Source organism: Marmota monax, unplaced genomic scaffold, assembly GCF_021218885.2.
Source record: "Marmota monax isolate L192 unplaced genomic scaffold, Marmota_monax_Labrador192_F-V1.1 WCK01_AAM20220418_F8-fsc00019, whole genome shotgun sequence".
NCBI classification, from domain to species: Eukaryota; Metazoa; Chordata; class Mammalia; order Rodentia; family Sciuridae; genus Marmota; species Marmota monax.
The window spans coordinates 503,260-524,358 of NW_026695242.1; the positions used below are offsets into that span (position 1 = coordinate 503,260).

Consider the following 21,099-nt stretch of genomic DNA (forward strand, 5'->3'; position numbering starts at 1 on the left):
CATGATGCTGACCCAGCCGTCACCATCTCTGTTCTCCTATCTGTAACCACCTTGCAGCTCTGTGGCTTGGCTCTGCTCTGACCTCCAGTGGCTCTAGGATGGGTGGGTATCTCTGGGACAAGCCCTCAATGTTGCTACCACTCTGCAGCTGGGCCCTGAGTGCCCTGCTCAGCCGGTGCCATAATGGGCCTTCAGGAAGGTGAAGCAGATCTCTGGAGGACGCCCTGGCAGGCAGGGTACCCTAGGTTCTGCTGAATTAGCTGTCCTTGGAGCCATCCTGTCCCCAAGACCTCACACGTACATTCTGTCCCAGTCCCTGCTGCTTCCTGGCTTGGTTCTCAGTTGCTGCATAGGTAGGTGGGTGTGTGCTATGTACCCTTCGTTCAGTCTGCATTTAGGGAGTGCCGGTGACATGCTGCTCGTCCCCACGACACTTACAGAACAGTTACTTAACAGGCCTATGGCCTACCATGCACTGGGCCTGATCTGCGGCCACCTCCACCACACGGGTCCATCCCCACTGTCTGGGAGGCCACTCTGTCACTCCCTACCCAGGAGAGAGCAGGTGTGTGGCTACTCATGCTCTGGTACAAATGCTATCAAGGCCCCAACCCAGCCCAGCTGAAATCCTGGAGGGCTGAGTGTCAGTTGGCTCTAGTCGGCCTCCTCCAGGAAGCCCGCCACAAGCCTTACCCCCAAGGCCCCTCCTCCTCTTGTGCTCTCAACACGGCTCCATGGGCCCCATGTATCACCAACTGCTCCTGCACGAGCTTACATGGTGACCTAGACCCCGAGCTCCCCGAGGGCTAGCACAGGTCTGCTTTTTTGTTGGCCCCAAGAGCCGAGCATGAAATCATACAAAGAGTAGGTGCTTACTACATACCGCTACCTTCAGATGGAGAGTACAAGGAGGTGGGGTGACTTGTATTGAGGCCTGGAATGGGACATGTACCCGGCACCCAGCTGGGGATACTGGTCCAGAGAGATGAAGCCACCCACGGTGGCCCCACACCCAGGGCAGGCTGTGCCAGCAGGATGCCTGTGTCTGATGAGCTCTGGCCCCGCATCTGGTGACAGCACCACCCAGACAGACTCTTAGCCCCAGGCCGTGACATCACCCAGGTGGGAGTGGATGAAGGCCTGGGGGATAAGTCCTTCTCTGTCACTTGTCATGGCTGGTCCAGCCTCAAACAAGCCTCCTTAGGACAGGACCAGCCTTTCCTGCTCTGGGCATTGACTACCCTGCGTGCCATGAGTGTCCATGGGGGTGGGAAGGGAGTGTGGGGCCTTTTCATTTCTCTTGCTTATTCACTGCCCTCTGCAGGCGTATTTCTAGACACCCTCCATGGGCTGCCCTGGGGACAGGGAATGGCCTGAGGGGAGTGGCCTGAATCACTGTCAGTTGATTTAGGCTGAGAGTGCAGGTCAAGGAAGGGACCAGGTCTGAAGCAGGGGGCTCCTTGGCCCCCCTCGTGGCATGGCCCTGTCTTTTCCCAGGGCTGCAGAAGTTTAGGGCTACCATCTGGGGGACTGCCCATCCCAGGTATCCTGAGGGGAGACCTGGAGTACAGTGCAGCCCAGAGACCAGACTGTGGGCCCAGAGATGCAAAGTGTCCCCTGCTCTCTCCCTGGGTGGTCTGGCAAGGCCACTCAGTTTCCCTACCTGTAACAGGAAAGGGCTCTGTGAGCCATCCTTCAGTTCAGTTCAGTCCAAGGACCCCGCTCCACTCTTGTCCCCACCCTGCCCCCCTCAGCCAGCTCCAGACGAGCGGTCCGCCAGGCTTGTGGAAAGTTCTCGGATCTTAGTGGAGTCGTCAGACGCCTGATGAGCTACAGGGTCACTGGAAGGCCCCAGAGGTTGGCCATTAAATGGCACATCATGCCCAGGGGATAGCTTCTTGGTTTCTGAGGCTGGTGGGAGGCCGGATGCTCTGTGGCCAAAGGAGTGGGGCAGAAACCCACAGTTGACCTCAGGAGCCTGGCCCTCGGGACGTCAGGGTAGGCCCATCAGGTCACCATAAGATCTCAAGAGAAGGAGGAGGGACAGGCCTTGCCTATGCCAGTGGGGTCACGTCACCATCCAGGGCCCTGCCCCTAGTCCAGCTCCCCTTTACAGGCTCTGACGTATCAGATTGGCCTGACCACAGGTATTATCTGGGGCACCTGTTAAAACTTCAGAGACCCGAGTCCAGATCCAGACCCACAGAATTAGACCACAGGAGAGAGCCCAAGAATCTGCATGTAAGCCAGAAGCTAGCCCAGAAGGGCTGTGTGTGCTGGCAGGCTTGGCCGACACTGTCTCTGTCCTGAAGTGTCATCCCCAAGATTCCCATTTGAAAGCTTCAGAAAGGACTGAGGGGCCCGTGTCTCTCAGGAGGGCAGTATCTGGTTACCAGAGCTGATGGATGCCAACCACAAGTGAATGCTCCTGTCTGGGGGCGGAGTCAGCCCCCCAAGGGGATCAGTCTACAGTGAGCAGGGGCCACGGACCCGGGCATCTCCGGCTGCTTTCCATTCTTCCACTCCTGGCTTCACAGAGGAGAAACCAGAGGGGAGCCAAAGATAAATCACCTTGTGCAGTCTCACCCGGCTGAGAAGTAGCCGAGCAGGGATTCAAACCCAGAGCTCTGTCCCTACACCCACACTATAACCACATGCCCTACTGTGTCCTTTACCACCCTGAATTTATAAGGATGTAACGGTGTCTGAGCAACTACTGGAAGAGCTGCGGCCAGCATGGGAAGTCCTTTGTCAGCCCTCCTGGAGCTGTGACTGGGGACGGGCTGAGCTTCCTAAAGGATGCTTCTTTCACACAGAGAAAAAGTGTTCCAGATTGTTTGCAGGTTCTAGGTCATCAAAGTCCTCCTGGCTCAATCACTGACCACCCTGCAGCTACTGGGCAGGAGGGGGCTAGGAGGTGCAGGGTACAGAGCTGGCTCCCCGGTAGCAAGAAGAGTAGGGATGGGTGAATGAGATGGGGAGTCTGGGTGGGCCTGAGGCTGGAGAGGGCTCACAGGGCCACCCAGTGATGGAGCTCAGGTTAGACCAGGCCAGATGGAGATGGCACCATGGGAGAAAATTCCACGGAGGTTATGAAGCAGAGACACTCCCTTAGGCTCCAAAAGTAGCCCCTAAAGATGCCTCAGGGAAATGAGGAAGGGTCCTGAACAGATGCGAGGCAAGATGTGCTGCTTCCAAACTGGAACCGAAGAGGGTGAGATGCACTTATCGGGAAAGACAGATGGGAGGGGAAAGTCTCTGGAAGCTTGGAGACCACAGATTCCCTCTCTCCATTAACCAGTCAGCTCACCGTGGGCTCTGGAAGGTTCTCTGGGGAGCACCTCACCTAGCAGCCAGGGTGGACGGTCACCCGTAGGGATCACACTGAGGTCACTGTCTCTTCCCGCCTCCTCAGCCCAGAACTGAGAACTCGGTGCCCAGGGAGGGGAGTGGGGAGGGCAGGTGTGCACCCCTCATGGTGCCTGATGCTATTTTTCACAGTCTACACAAAAGCCCCAGAACCCTTCTTAACCCAGCCCATCAAGCTCTGAGAGAACCAGCATACTAGATAAAACCTCTGCCGTCCCTGTAGGGAGCCGAGGGTACACAGCCTGAGTGCTGAGGCTTCTGCTGCCCTCCAGCCCTGGAGCGCCAGGAACCAAGATGAGGATGCGGCCCGGAGCCTGCCCTGAGCCTCAGAGGACCTTTAGGTCCAGTGGGGCAGACAGCAGGCAGCTGGTGTGAAGAAGCAGAAGAAAGGAAAGGTCACGGGTGCAGGGGCTGAGGGAGATGGGAGAGCACGCGGAGAAAAAGAGGGGGCTTTTGGCTCAGTGCGCGCAAGCTCTGCAGCTGGAGGGAGGAGGAGGGTCCCTGGGAGAGTGGCCGCAGCCCCATGGAGGGAGACAGCTCAGCACCTGAACCTTCCATGACTCCCTGCCTCGCTGCCTGGGCAGAGGCAAACAAGAGAGGCAGCTGTAAATGGAGCCCGCGGCCAAGTGCAGCCGGAGGGGGTTTGCAAGCAACAAAGAAGAAAATCGGCTCCGGAAGGGGGCTGCTCTGCTGCCACCCCGCTCCCCCAGAGAGACCCCATCTCTGGAGAACCCTTTCAGGCTGGCAGGTCAGCCCCAGACTCCAGGGAGGCAATTCTCTTCCTCCTCCTCTGCTCTGTGCTCGGTATCTAGAAGCAGGGAGGAATGAGGGAGGGCCAGGATGGCACAGTGTGGGGGGCTGCCCTGGACTGGGGCTACTGGGGATGAGGTGGGGGCCAGCCTCAGCTCACTGCAAGCCCTGTTCACAGGGAGGGTCAATCGTGTGGGGTCCAGGCACAGTCCTGCCTGCCTCCATCTGTCTTTATGGCCTCAGTGCCCGGCTCTGTGCTGGAGCAGTGGCAGCCTCGCCTACAGAGAGAAATTGCGCTCTGCAACACACACCCTCTTCCGGTCCTCAGTTTCCCCACTGCAAAGTAGGAAGCTGTTCCCTGCCAGCCTGTGCCATCTACCAGGCACTCGGAAGGCCCCGTGGTGGATGAACAAAGAGAGATGCATACGTGTTGAACACACACCAGATTTCCAAGACTCAGAATGGCAAATAGAATGTAAAACATCTTCCCTGCGTATCCAATATATCATCACCCCAATTACGTGGTCAAGAAGAAACAACAGAGCGGCCCACCCCATGCGTAATTTCAAGGGCTCCAAAAGCACCAGGAGGAAGGGCCTGGAGTAGAGGAGAGAATGGGAGGGAGCAGGTGCTCAGGGACCCCAGGGGCAGAGGTGGGAAGGGGAGAGCACGCGGCAGGTGGGAGGTTGCAGGGGGCGGGAGGGCTGTGGAGTGCAGCAGGTGGGCAGGGTCCCTGCAACCCCAGGACACTGGTGGAGGCTGGCACGTGACGTGGCGGGGAATGGAGGCGGTGGCCAGATGGTGGCAACTTCCCATACTAGACTGAGTGGCCGGGCACATAGTGGGCACTTCCAGGAAGATGCTGACCAGGGACTGGGATGGAGAGAGCTCCTCAGAGGGCGTCCGGGTGACTGAGAACCCCCAGGCAGGCGTTTCCCTGGGAGCCCACCCTCCATTTCCCTCTTCCCTCGGGAGAGGACAATTTATTTATTCATGAGCATACACAGGCTCCCGCCAGGCGGCCAGCTCCTGCACACCTCACTGCTAATTATAGCAGGGATTTCATTAATGCTGCAGGGGAACGCCAGCTTTCCAATGGCCCCTGCTGGTGGGCACTGCCCCCTCTGTTTCCTGAGAGGTGCGCAGCCCTGGGGTGGGTGGGCTCTGGGCCTGCGCTCAGAGCTGCGAGATCCATCTCCACCCCGAGTGGCCTGAGGAGCAGGTCAAGATCCCCAGGGAGGGGACAGAGCCACCTGGTGCCCCCACCACCTGGCCACACACAGGGCACTGCTCTGAAGGCCCGGGGGGTGTGGGGAGCTGCCTGGGACACCTCCAAAGTGCAGGGAGGGAGGGAGCGAGGGAGGCAGTGGCGTGTTGCAGGATAAACATGGCAGAGTTGGGAGCCCGGGAGGTCTCAATGCCGGAGACGACAGAGGGCGTGACACACAGCAGACCTGCCACCGGGCTGCCTGGCAAGGAGAGGATCTGAGGGAAAGGGCAGCAGAGGTGGGAGGCCCTGGGGCTCAGGGAGGCATTCCAGAGAGAGGGGGCCGTGCTGAGGAGGGAGCAGCAGACGGGGGCTGCTGGGCAGGACAGCCGGAGAGGAAGAGGAGGCAGACAGCAGGGAGAGGCAGGACCTTGGCTCTGCACCCAGGAGAGCCCAGGCGCACACGTGTGCACACACACACACACACACAGCACCGCCTGCGGCCCGAGGCCCAGACAGAAGCCACAGGGCCAGGCTGGGCCTGGCTGCTGGGAGGACTCCCCTAGAAGACCCGGCCCACCCACGGACACTTGCTGGGCCCATCCAGGCTTCACCCTAGAGACACCCAAAGCCTGTTCTGTCCGCTGTGGGAGGGAGGCCGGCACACTCAGGCCTGGACGCTATCTCCTCTGGGGTCCCTTGGGAGTCCACCTTTGCCCCCATGCTGACCCTCGTCATGGGCCCACCAGCCAGTCTGAGTACGGAGTTGGTGTGAGGGTCTTAATGAGGCGCTGCCTAGGCGTAGTCTCGACAGACCTGGGGGTTTCCCTGTCCCCGAACCACTCGGGCTTATTCACATGACCTTGTACATGGCCCTGAAACACCACACCCTCACCCTCACACCTTTTCACCCCAGCGCACATGTGCTCACACAGCTGAAGTTCAAGTTCAGAGCCTACTCTAGTTCCCACTAGGGCCACGGTGTCCCTCCTGGGTGTCTGGGCGGAGGACCGGAGCCCAGCAGTAGAGGCAGAGGGAGAAGTTCCTAAGGGGAAGCTGGGCTTTGTCAGGCCCACCCCTGGCTCCCAGGCAGCTGACAGCTGCGCCTCCCTCCTAAAGACTGTGGCCCAGATTCTAGGGAGGAAAAGGGAATTGGGGAGGGCACACTGAGCCCATGTCTGAGGCCCCTACTCCCAGACAAGGGCCCTCTGTCCCCCCCCCTCCCCCTCTCTAGTCCCAGCTGGAGAACCCCCTGGTTAAGGAGCCTGGGTCTTTTCCCTGATGCTCTTCAGTGCCCTGGTGCCCATGCAGTGGGGCCAGTCAAAGGAGGGAGGACAGTATCAGTGTCCTGCATGGACAGTGCCCCCTGCAGCCCTCCCTGGGGGCCTCGGGGAAAGAGCTTGGGAAGGAGGGACTTCCCCCTGCCGTTCTAGACTCTCTGGCATCTGTCCTAGGGAGCTTCATGTTTGCCCTGGCACTCAGGGATGCTCCCTGCCCCTTATCTGCCCTCTGGATGCCCTGAGCAACCCCAACTCCAGCTTGTGCCCTTGGAGAACTCACTATTCCCCAAGAGGAATCTTAAAACAAAACAAAACGAATCTCCAGACAGCTCAGACTCCTGCAAAGTTGCATTTGAAGAAGCCAAGGAAACAGTAGGGTTGCCACTGTGTGGTCCGAGCTCTCCTGGCCAGTGGGCCTGACTGTCCTTTCCTCGTTAGTTTGGAAAGTGACACCACTGGCCCATCAAACCTGGCGGTTGCTCCACATTATAACAGAGCTGTAGCCTTCACCACTTCCTCAGAGACCCAGATAACCATCTATGCACTCATTAAAATATCAGCAGTGTGCACGGCTCCAGGGTAATTGTTAATATGCTTCTCTAGTCTATGGCTCACCCTTCACCCGTTTTACAGATGGCAAAGTTGAGTCCAGAGAGAGGCAGCAACTTCTCAGAGTCACGCAAGGAGCTCATGGTCAAGAGCAGAACCTCATGCTGCTGTGGGCACTGACCATCTGCCAACCCTGGGACAAAATGGAGAAGGCTGCCCATCTGCCACCCCCAACCCCAGCCGGAAGTATTGATTACCACCTTGCCTTGGAGTGGTTTTCTTTTCCCATCAAGGCTTCTGCTCTTTGTTTTCTTTTCTTTTTCTTTTTTTAAAGAATAATACTCGAAGCCGCTCCTATGATTAATTACCAGCTGCCTAATGCTCCGCCACTGGCAATTTCTGGAAAGGGAATGAATTACCTTGAAAAACATCCGAAAAGAGAACCCACCATGAAGGAGAATTTTAAAGGTTACCTGACAGTTAGCAGTGGGTTCCCCTGGCTGTGCTGGATTGCCAGCAGTCCCCAAGGGGGAGGGGAGTTGCCATCTGCAGTGGGGGCCACCCCTGGCTCCAGAGAGCAGCCAGCTGGAAGGACTGGGCCAGGCAACTGTGGCCCCACCTCTCTAGAGCCACGAGAGCCGGTTAGCTCCCACGGACTGCGGTTCAAATCCCCACTCCCCACTTACAGCTCTAGGGGTCCCTTCACCACACCAAGCCTCTAGAGAATGAGGCATTAAACAAACCTCCTCGAGGGACTCTTGTGGGGAGCAGAGTGCCTGGGACGAAGCTCACAGGACTGTAATGTTGGAAAGGATTCACAGCTTCTCTGCGGCCTCGGAGCAGCGCCGTCTACAGTGTGTCGTAAACAGTGCGTTTTCAGGTGGGAAACTGGCTCTAACCGCAGAGAAGGAACCTGCCCAAGAGCAGAGAGCCGAGGAGCAGGGAGTGGGGATTCCTGCAGCAGGAAGGGGATGAAGCCCGCCTCGCTGGTTCCAGAGCCCGAGCCCAGCTGGCTCTGCCCTGCCTGGGGTCCACTGTGAACACCAGGCTCCTCGGAGAAGCTGAGGGCAGCAAGTGAAACCTACATGTCACAGCGGAGCTACTTGCTTTCCCACACTGATCCCTGGGGTCATGACACCTTGGGATAAAGCATTCTGGCCAAGGAAGCATGGGTTGAGAGCTGCAGAGTAAACAGGGATCGAACAGGTTGCCCCTGGACATAGGGCCAACGGTGATCGACCCTGAAATGCCACCCTGTGATGAGACATGATGATGACCAGGTCCTAAGTCCTATTTGGAGGCTCAGCCACTCTCAAGAGCCCCCTGAGGGACCCCAAGCCCCTCATCAGCAAGGTGATCAGTGCATGTCTATCCTGGTGTTGGTGGGTCCTCAGGGGGAAGGGGATGGGGAGGCTGTGGGGAGGAGAGAGGGTCCCTGCATCCTTGAAAACATTCTGCGCAGTGTGATTTTTCCCTCACCATGACAGTGGGGGCTCCCCTCCCCATCAGACAGATGGGTAACCCGAGGTGCGGGGTAACCATCCAGGATCACAGTGTGGACAAGTGCTAGACTCGGGATTTTCAGAGCCCCCTTTGGCCTGTTCAGGTGGGCACCTGTGCTAGGGCACATGCCACCTTGACGCCCAGGCCTCCTGAGTGGCTGCCTCGTTTCTCCATGGGGGGCCCCAGCCCCAGGAGGTTCAGAGCAGTGTACACAGGGACAGAGACTGGGGATGCCAGGTCTGCCCTTCTCCCCAGGCACCCCCACTCCATCCCCTAGTCATGGAGACACAGCCAGGACAAGAGACCCTGGGACGCCGGGTCCAGGGTCCCACTCACGATGGCACGATGATATTCCAGCAAAGATCGCCAGCACCCAATCCCACCCACGAGGGCTGAAGTCCCCAAAGGTGCCAGCACCTGTCCTCCAATCAGGACAGCTAGGCTGCAGGCCTACCTCTGTGATCTGCAAGTCACCAGTGTCCCACGTGCTGGTCAGCAGCTGGCAGCCCTTCCACTTCACTCCAGCTCCATCCTCCTGCAACGAGAGGGGTGGTCAGGGTCCAGTGCCAGGGTCTGGGCACTCGCCATGCTGCAAGAGCTGTTGCCTACAGGAAGTTCATGCCCAGGAAAGTCCCATCAGCCCCCTCTGACAAACGGGAACTTGAAGGAGCATGACCTGGACACGCTCCCAGGCTCCCTCCTTCCAGCTTCCTCATGGGTCCAGATGGACTCCCAGTCTCTCTCTCAAGGTTGTGGGAGGATCCAGGGAGACAGGGTGGCGTCACTCATTCACTCAACACAGATTTAATGAGCACTGGGTGCTGTGATTGTGGTCCCCAGCCTCGTGGGGACTCAGACAGTGAGCAGGGAATAAAACGATTCAAAGTCATGCCTGCCAGGAAGAACAAATGCAGGGGCCAGCCAGCAAAATACAGGGTGGTCTCTTTAAGGAAGTGAATTTGAGGATGAGTCAGGGAGAAGCAGGCCAAGCTACAGGGAACAGCATTCCAGGGAGAGGGAACAGTATATTTGAAGAGTCTGAGATAGGAGCAGGAAGCCTGGGTCAGTGGAGAACTGGAGAGTGGGAGGGATACAGAGAATGGGGGGAGAGGTGGTGTGAATGGAGATGGGGAGGCAGAGCCCATCACAGAGACGGTAGAGGGAAGCCACAGGAGGGTCTGAGCATCTAAGGGGCATGGCCCTAGATGGCTCAGGACACAGGAAGTGGGGAGAGGCTGCAGGACCTGCTGGTAGCCTGGGCTTATTGGGAGGGTGTCCAGTTGGCCCACCTCCGAATGCTCCACCAACATGCCACCCACTCCCACCACCCCGTAGGAACCCAGGACAGTGAGACCCAGAGGCCTGGCTGGTGGGCATCAGTGGGAGGCAGAGCCCTGAATCTGAGTCCCCCTGGGAAAGTGCCTGGCTCGGTGACTGTGGGACTGCAAAGCTGAGCGTCTCAGAGGGAAGCCATGGCTAGCAGCAGGAGAGGCCATGCAGGGGCCATAGCACTCTGGATTCTACACAGGCCACGGGGCCAGGTGGAGGCCTCGGACCTGAGTCCCCTGCCATGTCCAGTAAGAGAGGCTCACAGGGAAACATAGGAGGCCCTGGTTTCAAGGTCTGGGGTTTGAGGCTTGGACTCAGTGATAAAAACCATTAGTTCCAACCCGGGATTCACCCTCTTACCGGGTGTGTGGTTGGGACATATCCTAAACCTCTCTGCATCAGTTGCCTCAACTATGGAGGGGATTAGGGTCCTCCCAGAGAGATGCATAGATGGTCTAAGGTAACACAGGGCACAGCACCCGCCGCACACCAGCTAAGGCATGGACTACTTCACAGGGGTCAGCATTGGGCTCCATGGGGCACTGGGTCCCCAAGCCCCAGGGTCAAGAACTCAAATAACTCTTGGACTCCTTGGCCCCAATTCTCCCATTTCACAGAGGAGGAGACCGAGGCCCAGAGAGGGTCCAAGGGTCACACAGCAAGTCACTGGCTGGGGCAGGAATCAGTCTCCTGCCTCCCCCACCTCCCCCACCTCAGCGTCCCCGGAGGCGAGCTGGCCAGCAGAGCTGCTGACAAAGAGAAGATCATCATTCCGGCAGCTGAGAGAAGCCAGAGTTGGAAAGCCGTCGCTTACTCAGTGAACCTGGTCCAGGCCTCAAGGAACAATGCCCACCCCTGTCCACTCAGGGTTCTCCAGCTCCTGGTACACACACACATGGGCCTCACTGCCCCCTGCAGCTCCAGTCCCTTGGTGTGGGGCAGGTGAAACCAGAGAGGGGAAGGAACCTGTCCCAAGTCACACAGTGATAGTAGAGGATTCGAACCGCAGGCCCTGGTCAGGGACTGTGGGCCTGCACTGGACCTCCCATCTGGAAAAGTCAGGAGTAAGAGATTCACATTATGGAGTCTGTGTTGTGGGTTATGCCTGAGATATTTCCTTTAACCCTCAGAGAACTGGCGTGAGGTAGAACCGGGCAAGTGAGCCCAGAGACTCTGCCTTGTTAAGGTCACATCGTCAACAAGGAGCCTGTGGGAACCATGGAGAGGTGGGTGAGCGCTCTGTCCCGCCCGGCCCCTGCTCTGTTCCTCCTGTCAGCCCTGGGAGCTGTTCAGCAGACCTGCTCAGAGCCTGGGGGCCCTGGTGGCCCTCACCCCAGGGAAGGGGACGCTCAGGAGCCCAGACACGGAGGTAAGAGAGTGCTCCCACCCACAGCCCTGTGGGTGCTCTCCACTGAGACTCACAACCTGGGTGGGCTTGGCCACCTAGCCAGACCAGGGGGAGAAGGGGGCAGATGCTGTGTGTCCCCCAGAGCAGCCTAGAGGGTAAACACCACGTGTCTGGAAGGTGCTGTTCTCTTCCTAAATTAAGGGCCTCTGAGCCACGGAGCGGTGCAGCCTCAGCCTCAGGGACCACGATGAGTTGTGGGCATCCCTTGGGCCCCAATGTCCAGAGGGGGTTTCATGGGTGCCTTTTGCTCAGGACTCTCACTGGGCAGGGGGACCCTGGTGGAGGAGGAGGCGGCTGTGGGTGTCTGAAGTCCCTAGGAGAAAGGCAGGCAGGACAGATGCCCATTTTGCAGAACAGGATCCTGAGTGAGGTTCCAAGGCAGGAGGTGTCATGCCCAAGGAGTGACCAGGCTAGATCCTGGACAAGGCAGAGGTCACTGAAGGGTAGGGACTATCCCGGGACTAAGATGAGCTCCCCCACCACCTGCCTTCCCCTCTCCACCCTCTCCGAGAGTCCCTTAGGAGGAACTGGGTGCAGGCTTGGGGTGATGACACCTGGGTAAGTCCACATTCTGGGCCGGAGCCTTGGCCCTGGCCAGTGTGGTGAGGCCAGGGGGCAAGGGTGGGTATAGCTGGTCTGGACCCCTATTCTGCTCTTTATTGCTAGGTGACCTCAAGCCAGTGGCTCAGCCTCTCAGACACCCCACCTCCTTTCCAGATGGAGATCCGTCTCTCCTCCAGCTCCTCCACCTTAAGGAAGCTCCGGACCATTACAGGGGGAGGGGTCAGATGGCTCCAGGGTGGTCCTTTGGGCAGAGACCATGGCGCCCCCTGAGCCTAGAGTTCAGGGCTCAGTTCCTTAGCCACTCCCTTGCTCTGGTCACTCTTTCTTCTCATTCCCTGTGTACCTTGTGCCCTGCGGTTGTGGGCTGCGCAGACACAGGGGGCATTCAGGAAGAGTGTGGGGGATGGGGACTGTGGAAATGTAAGGAAGTGAGTAACTAATTGCTCAAGGTCATAAACAGCCACGTGGACATCAGAACCACCTTCCCCAGGGGGTCTACCAATCCTGGTCCAACTGCCACTCCCACGGCTGAGCCGATCTGAAGCAGCTCTGCCACGCTGACCCTCCGTCCCTGGGCTACACTGGCCAGCTGTTTCCACTTCACAGAGGGACCCAATGGCTGCATGTCTTGTGGCCAGGGCCGGGAGCCCCTCCACTGTCCCCACACATTCTCCAGAGGGTAAGGCTTTCCTTAGTTTGAAGACCCACCTGGAGGTGCATCCCCTGACATGACCCTAGGGACTGCCCTCCCTTGGTGGCCAGAGCTGGCTCCAGCAGCAAGGCAAATATTTACCCCCATGGTTATCCAAACCCATCCAAAGGGGCCAGCCGCCCGCCTCCTGCATTCCTGGAATACGTGTTCCCTGACCTCACCAAGTTGGGGGCTGGGGATCCAGACCCAGGAGAAGAGCCGGACTGGGTTCCTGGGGCTCGGTGGAGACTCAGGCCTGCTAGACACCCAGGGCAGGCAGCTTTCGGTCACCCCTTGGCCACTCACCGACTCCAGGAATCTCAGACTACTCTTGGAGAGCCGTGGGTGCTGGCGCTTGCTGGGGCACCGGTCAGCACACCACAGCTGGCCAGGCCTGGGCTGCCCAGGGTGGGGGTTGGGGCAGGGGCTATGCTGATGCCACATGAAAGCCTTGGTTCAGAGCTCCTCTCTCCTTCTACACACACACACACACACACACACAGAGAGAGAGAGCGAATCAGCTTGCCAACAACAGGGCAGATCCTCTGCCTACCAGCGAGGGCTGTACTGCGCCACCTTGGCACAACCCCATCATTAGGGAGAAGGAGGGTCCCACTTTACAGAAAAGAAAATGCCCAGCAGAGCCCAAAGGCCACACGGTATAAAGAGGCAGAAGCCAGTGGCCTCAGCCCATAAGGCACCCCCAACCATGCATCTCCGTGGCGCCGTGGCTTCCCTCAGAGCCCTGTCCATCTTTCGATGTCCAAAGGACCACCTCTTCCACATTGCTTTCCCTGAGAGTCCCTCAAGTGACCTTCCCCTCCCTGAATGTCCAGAACATCCTGATGGGTGTTTCTCTCCTCCGGGTGCCGGGTGATCCCTTTAGCCATGAGACAGCGACCCTGTCCTCATTCCAGGCATGGCGGAGTCCAGCCCAGGGGTTTGGGGAGCCGTGAGTGCTCCGGGGAGGGCTGGACATCCTCTGAACCATTTTACCACAGAGCAGTCACTACAGTTGGCTTCAAAGAGCAGATAAGAACGACAGACTTGGCAAGCAGGTAGTTGGGGTCCAGGGAAACTCCTGGGCAGGGCTGCCTTAGAGTCACGAGGTGCCCTGGGTCAGTAACCCTGTCTGTCTTCACTTCCCCTGAGAACTGTTCTACAGTCTGCCGCACCCAGCCCAGGGAAGCCCAGCCCGGCCCTGCCCTGCCGCTCAGCAGGCCCCTGGCTCTGCAGCCTTCCTCTCTCTTGCTGGAAAGTTTGCAAGGACCTGTGGGAGGAGCAGACAGGCAGCATTTGGCTGACCTGCTGGAGAGGTGGCAATGCCAGGCCTGGTGGCTCTGGACATTGGGAGATAGCAACATCTGCTTCTGAACCCTCACAGACACCTCCATGTGTGCAAAGCTTATGACCCAAGACACTCTATGCAAACATGGGGCCACACTCTGGCTCCGCTGGGGACCCAGAGTGCAAGTCAGGGAAGGAAGGATCTAACCTATCTCCTGCCTAGGTTCTCTCATTTTCAAGATGGGGCTGCAAAGTGACTTCCAGGAGTTCTTTGTTCACTTATTCATTCATTCAATCATCCATTTCCTTCTTTTAATAACAAATGGCTGCTACTATCTGCCAGAGGAAAAGGAGTGGCGGGTGGGGGCAGGGCAAAGGGTCATGCGACACAGCCTCCCTAGGGTGTCCCACCATCTAGGGCGAGGTGGGGAGACGGGGATGGGCAGAGGGTTCCAGCAGGGGTGTGGGGATAGAAGGCTGGCAGGTGTACCCAGATCGGCCTAGGGGTAAAATGGGGACTTGAGGACATCATTCTCTTGGGCAGAGTCTTTGGGTGAGAGGGCAGCACTCCGGGGCACAGGCCCAGAGGTTTGGTAGGGAAGAGGCTGGGGCTGAAGACAGCACTATAGGTGGCAGAGCTGAGGCCCCAAACACTATGATATAGAGCTGCAACTGGGTGCCACCATCCGTGCTGCGCCCTTGTGCCTTGATCAGAGGAACAGTTGTTCATTTGATGACTTAGGAGGAGGGAGACCCTTCCTTCCCTCTTCCCCCAAGGTGAGTGGGCAGGTGCCAGAGCCATAGGCCTCTAGTTGATAGGAATTGTTGCTGGGGCGGTTGGGGGTGGCTTTGGGAAGGAGGTGAGCCTCCCTCACCCTTTCCCAGAGGGGGATCTAATGCAGACTGTCAGGAAAGGGGACTCAGTTCCCAGCCAGGGCCTGAGTTCAAATCCGGTCTCCCATCACTATGTGACTCTGCATGGTCTGTTCCTCTCTGGTCTCAGTTTTTCTCTTCCCGTGGCCCCACACCAAGCTAAAGCAGCAGCGGTGGTGTTTCGTGGGGCTGAGCACCACCCAGCAACAGGAGGGTGGCCGTCATCCTTAGAGGCTTGGGTGGTGCTCACTGAGAAAGCGTGCTGTGTGGTACTGGGTAAGGAACTTAGCCTCTCTGGACCTCAGTTTGATCATCTGTAAAATGGAGATGAAGAGAGTCCCTGTTCTTACAGAGTTGAAGGACTTAACAAGATTCTGCCAGTACTGTGCTTGCCAGGGAAAGGCTTAGGGTGTAGGGGTGACCCTTGTCACACTGGCTCAGGGGAGCTGCAAGTACAGATGTGGGGTCCTACCCAGGTGGAGGTTCTAGACCCCACAACACAGAGACAGAGACCTGTCAGGCCCCATGGGGAAGGCACAGCCTTTCCTTTCTGGGGAGCTAGGGTCTCACCAACAGGAATCAACCAGGCTCCCAGCACCCACTAGGGCTCTGACCACTTTTGAAGCCAAGGCCCTAAACTGAAGTTTCGTTTCTTGTCTCTGCTCATCTGTGGCTGCCCTGGAATCCTGGGGATGCCTCCAATCCCAAATCCCCTGTAACATAAAAGGGCTCTGGCAAAGGCTCTCAGAAGAGCCCTCAGAGGTCCCCAAGGAGCCCTGAGTCCAAGCCTACCTCCTACAGAGGCTAGGACACAAGTCCAGAGAAGAATGGGCTGGTACTGTGGCCAGGATCGAAACCCAGGTGTTGGAGGTGGACTGAGGAGCTAGGGGGTCCAATCCTGGTCCACAAGCAAGTCACTTGTCCCCCAGGTCTTGGCTTCCCCATCTGGGCTAGCACACCTATGTCACACCCACTTGGTGCAGGAAGGTCGAAAGGCTGAAGGGCACAGGCACCCTCGATGGCCATGCAAACAGCCTAGCTCTGCATGTTCCCAGTGACCCCCTTCCTGGGCCAGGGGCCAGCCTCCGGCGGTCACGTTTCCCAATCAGGCATCCTTCTGGGATTCTGGCCACAGTGGACCTGGCCAGTGCACAGTGATGGCCAAGGCCCAGATTTATAAGTGCCAGACAAAGGAAAGCGCTGTTCTTGCTATCAGGAGGTGGCGGGCCCCAAGACAGGCGCCGCAGTCACCCAGGCCGGGACAAAATCCCATCTATGCTGCTCACAAGCCAGGTGACCTTGGCCAAGTAAGTCCTCGGGCCTCCCTGACTCAGTTTCCTTGATGGGGTGTAGGGAAGGGAGAAGGTTTGACTGGGTGATAAGTGCCTGACCCAGTCTCTGGCCCTTAGACGAGTCCTGGCACCAGGAACTCTTTTCATTTATTGAATCATTAAGTAGACCCCTCCCCATCCAAGGGCGGCCAGTGGTGGTCTTCAGGGAGCTGCTGGAGGCTCAGGGAAGAAATTGGACAGCACTCTTGTCAGGCTCCCAGCACCCACTAGGGCTCTGACCACTCTTGAAGCCAAGGCCCTAAACTGAGGTTTCGTTTCTTGTCTCTGCTCATCTTCACTCTGAGGCCTGTCCCAAGAGACTTCTCCAGCCCAGACTCTGCAGAAGCTCACCTCCACTCTTGATTGGGAGGTGAAGCTCAAGTCTCATCTTTGTCTTGCACCCTTCCATGAGCTGGGGCAAGTGCCTCCTCATCCCTTGAGGTCCCCACCTCTCTATCTGCCAAATAGGAGGAGATGCCTGCCTGACCCCAGGGTTGCCAGGAGGACTCTAAGAGGAGGCGGAGGAGGATGTGGTCAGGGTCCCCAATCTGTGTCATGCACTGCCTGCCCTGGCCAGTCCTGCTCCCCTGGCAAGCTCTGGGCTTCCTGACTCAGCCCTGACTGAGTGAGCACACACCCAGAGCAGGGCCTGGGGCCCACCCAGAGGTGCTAAGGACCTTGTCAGCTGCTTCCCAACTGTGGGCCTCAAGGCAAGACCAACATGCCCCTTCTTCTCCCCTGAGTCTGGGGTCTCCTTTGTTCTTTTGGAAAGCAGAGCTTTCTCAGCCTAATAGTTTAGTTGGATTCTCAGAGGATCCACCCCTCACCTGCCCAGCTGTCCACAGGACTGACAGAACCTGCCCTCTGGGGCCCTGGAGGGACCTAGAAGGACCAGGGCCAGCCCTTGTGTGGTGCAACCAGCACTGGCCATGCAAGATCAGGAGTGCTGCAGTTTGAAATTGTCCTGAAAGTTCCTATGTTGGAAAGAATCCCAAAGTCATATGTTCACGGTTGTTGGAGGTGGGACCCCATGACAGCATTAGTGACTTTATGAAAAAAAAGGAAGGAGACTCAAACTAGCACTCTTCCTCTCTCCATGTGACGCCCTCTGCTATGTTATGCCAGAGGAAGAAGACCCTTGCCAGATGCTCTTGGATTTTCCAGCCTCCGGAATCATAAGAGGCAAATAAACTGTTATTCTTTACAAATGACCTGGCCTCAGGCATTCTGTTATAGTGGAGAAAATGGACCAAGACCAGCTCCTGGTCCCAGAATGTTGGCTGGATGAATGAGCAGTGATGGCGGCGAGTGGCACCAACCCCACTCAGATCAAAGACGGAGGCAGGTGACAGCTGCACAGAGCTTACTGCACCTGCCCCAGGCCAGCTCTAATTGACACTCTTCATACATAGGAAGCCATGGTGAACTCACTTAGTCCCCAGAGCAATCCTATGAAGTGAGTAATGCTAATCCCATTCCATAGAAGAGGAGACTGAGGCTCTGAACCATGAAGTCACTTGTCCAGTGTTAGGAAATGGCAAAGCTGGCTTCAGCACAGGCTCTGGGCTCCAGAACTCAGGCGCTGATCCAGAGGGTTACCTTCCCAGAGGCCCTTGGAGAAGGTAGCCCATCAGAGGCTGCCTAGCCTAGCTGTAGGCCTTCCCCAGGGGCAGGACTCAACTTGAGGGGTGGGTTATATTTTGAAGTTACCCTGGACCTCACCTGGGGCCTGGGCCGAGAGCCCTTGGTCAGCCCAACTCTCAGGGAGGGAGGGAGGGGACTTCCTGAGTGGGGGAGCCTGGGATCTAGAGCTGGATCCCTGACTCCTCTCTCCTTGGTTTTGAGCTCTTGGAAACAGAGTACCCCCACCTCAGTAGAGCAGCCCACAGGGCCCAGATGTAGGCGGGAGAGATGAGCAGACAGGCTGGGGACGTCAGCACAGCATGCAGCCAGATGACACACAGCGCCAGCAGTTCCTGACTCATAGCCACCCACCCCAGGACTCCACCCACTACCAGCACCCCCACCCTGGCTTGCACCCCATGGCCCATGACAGCTTCTGGAGTCCCCTCCCACTGAGGACCAGAAAGCCACAGAGGGAGGAAGGAGCAGTGGGCCCCACCCAGGGCTGAGTGGGACACAGGGACACCCAGAGGAAGAGGTGAGGGGCATGGCACCAGTACTGGCTCTGCCCAGCCCTCCAAGCAGCACCCCACCCACCCCAGCCTGCGTTCAGCACCCTAGTCAGGAGGAGCGAGGGCCAGCCTGGGTCCCCTGGTGCTGACACCCACTTCGGGCAACTTCTTACCACGTGACTCTTCCTGAATCAGGTCCCTCCTCTGGGATGTGCGCACCGAGCTCCCCTGAGGCCAGCTCCTCTCTCTAAGGGCATCCCATTGCCAGTGACTTGTCATCTGTCCTAATTGTGCCTGGACCTTCCTACCTCTGCACCATTGCCCGTGCTAATGCTGCTGTTGGGACGGTCCCCAGTCCCTGTGGTCTGGCTTGCAAGGAAGGGCACAGGGGGTTGGCTCTGTGCTCCTTAAGTCTTGAGGACTTCCCACAGCACCCTATGGCCCATCTCCTGAGGCCTCAAGGGGTGATGTGTCCAAGGCCACCACACTCAGCTGTCACTATGCCATGGGGAGTGGCTTGGGCTGTTCAAGTGTAGGGATTTTCCCATTGCTCAGGAGCTTTGAGCTGGTCCAAGGGTTCAAGGTGGCCCTCTGGCCTGTCAGTCTGTCCAGTGTTACTGTGACTTGGGCTTGCTTGCTCGGTGCCCCGACCTCTCCTTAGCTCCTTGGGACTCAGTTAAAGTCCCTGCTACTATCCCTGCTGACCATGGGCTGGGTTGAGCTGGGGACGCCTCTCAGGAAAGAGGAGAAAGATGGCGTTGGGAGGGTGGCAGGGACCTTCCCACAGTAAGATCCCCCTGTCCCCTCCCCGTTTTCCGTCACAGACCCACTAACCTGGTGCATCTGCCTGGGTAGAGCAGAGCCTGAGGAGAAGGAAGGGCTCCTCCCAGCCCTGCAGGGATATACGAGGGGGTCCTGAGTAGTCACCCCAAGTACAATCCGGCCTACCCCAAGTCCTGTCTCCAGTGGGATGCTCATAGATGGAGGAGCCTCCACCTCTGCCCTTGCCTTCTACAGAGGCCCAGCGTTGGTGAGTGACTCGTCCGAGTGTACCAGCAAGCTGGTGGCCCATCCCGGACCAAGGTCCCAGCCTCCAGGCTCCCAGACCTAGCCCCATAGGAGGTTTCTCCTTCCAGGCCCCCAAAAGGTCAGTGACTCCAGAGGAGCCCAGTCACCAGTATGTGTGGGGTGAGGGGTGGGTGTGGGCCCAGAGCTCCTGCCAATGGGAGGCCCTGGGGGTGGTGGTCAGGGCAGGTCAGACGCAGGGCAGCGACAGCTCAAGGTCGGGCTTCCTTTCTCAGAAGGGCATGATTCCTGGAGGCAGCTCCCACGGGAACTGGAGAAGCACCAGCCCGGGGAAGCTCGGGTGGGACACAGGCGGTGCCGGGGCAGGGTTTCCTGTTGGGGGTGGGTGGCCCTCGCAGAGGCTGGGTGACCTGCGCGGCTGTGCCCCTGGGGACAGGCCAGGCTGGCTTTTGCCTCATCCCTGGCCCTGGCCCATCCTCTCGCTGGCCCTGGCTTCCTGTCCCTCTGGCTCCACCCGACCCAGGGGAGAGGGAGGGCCCACGGAGGCCTCCTCAGAAGTCCCAGTGCTTTCTGGGGGCAGAAGTGATCAGGTGACTCTCGTGTGCTTGGTGGCCTTTGGCCTCTGGCCTCCAGGCCTCCAACCATTTGTTTTACAGGATGAGCCCTCGACAAAAGAAGCCCTGGCACAACTTGGGACCTTGAGCTTGCTCCACCCTGGGCAGCTCGACAGTATCATTTTGGAGACGTCACGTCCAGGAGACCAGGGTGAGAGAGAGAAGAGGCCAGACCCACTGCAGGCCTCGAGGCAGAACGTCCTGGTGTCAGAGACCAGAGCAGCATAGCGCTGCCTTTGGAAGGCACAGCATCCCAGCAGGCAATGCGGCCCTCCAGCCCCTCACCAAGAGGACATGAGGACATGATGTCTGACCACAGCCCAGAGGAAGGCCCTTTCCCCATCCCAGCACAGCAAGGTGCTCACAGTGTCAGGAGAGACTTCCAGAGACACCAACTCCATTCTGGGTGGTGCCAGGAGTTAGGGGTGCACCTATCCATGGCTGGGGGCATGGCAGGAGTGGAGGGGTGGCTGGTCAGACCCAGTGAGAGGAAGGGATTGGAACACAAGCCCCTGTGGTTCAGCACACACAATATGGGCAGCTGCCTCCAGGTCCCCATCAAGGTGACTTAGAAAGCAAACAGGCCAGAGTGAGGAGGCCCTGAGGCCCATCGCCCACAAAGGCACACTCCTGGGGAGGAATGCAGACAGGAGGGAATAAGAGAGGCCACAGGCACAGGGACAGAGCTGGGCCCCAGGTCTCCTGCCTGCACACGGGTGGCCCAAAGACAACCCCATGAAAGCAAATCCACAGAAGTCCCTTGTGACCTGGGGCCTCCTGACAGGTGGGGCAGTGGGTCTGCTCATCTCGGGCAGGAACCAACTTAAGCCATACCCTGGCTGCCCGGGCGGGACCTGGAGGACAGGCTCCCATGACCAGAACGCATCTGCTGGGCTGTCTGTGGGGGGGAGTCTGGGGGGGACTCAGTCACAGGACACTAAAGGCCTATGGTCTGTGGCCTAAGGCAAGCAGGGTAGAAGACAGGCAGACTTGAGTCTGGTGGGGGCCAGGACTCAAGTCCACCATGGCGGTAGGAAGCCTCGGACCCTGAGGTGGGCCATGTCAGCCGCGGGCAGGAGTAAATGCTGAGGCAGCATTCTGGGGCTCTGCCTACGAGCTGTACTACTAGCCCTGCCCAGAGCCCATGCCAAGTGGTGGACCCCGGCGGTCCTCTCAGCCACTG

At 58.3% G+C, this 21,099-nt stretch overlaps 1 protein-coding gene across 3 annotated transcripts in view; it reads right to left on the bottom strand.

Moving 5' to 3' along the window:
• Zmiz1 (zinc finger MIZ-type containing 1) overlaps window positions 1–21,099 on the bottom strand; it is a 219,394-nt gene that overhangs the window by 127,281 nt on the left and 71,014 nt on the right. For all 3 annotated transcript variants that reach the window (XM_046419961.2, XM_046419960.2, XM_046419962.2), the window contains exon 4: window positions 9,113–9,193. The gene's annotated coding sequence lies outside the window, so the exon portion shown is untranslated. The remainder of the gene's footprint in view (window positions 1–9,112; window positions 9,194–21,099) is intronic.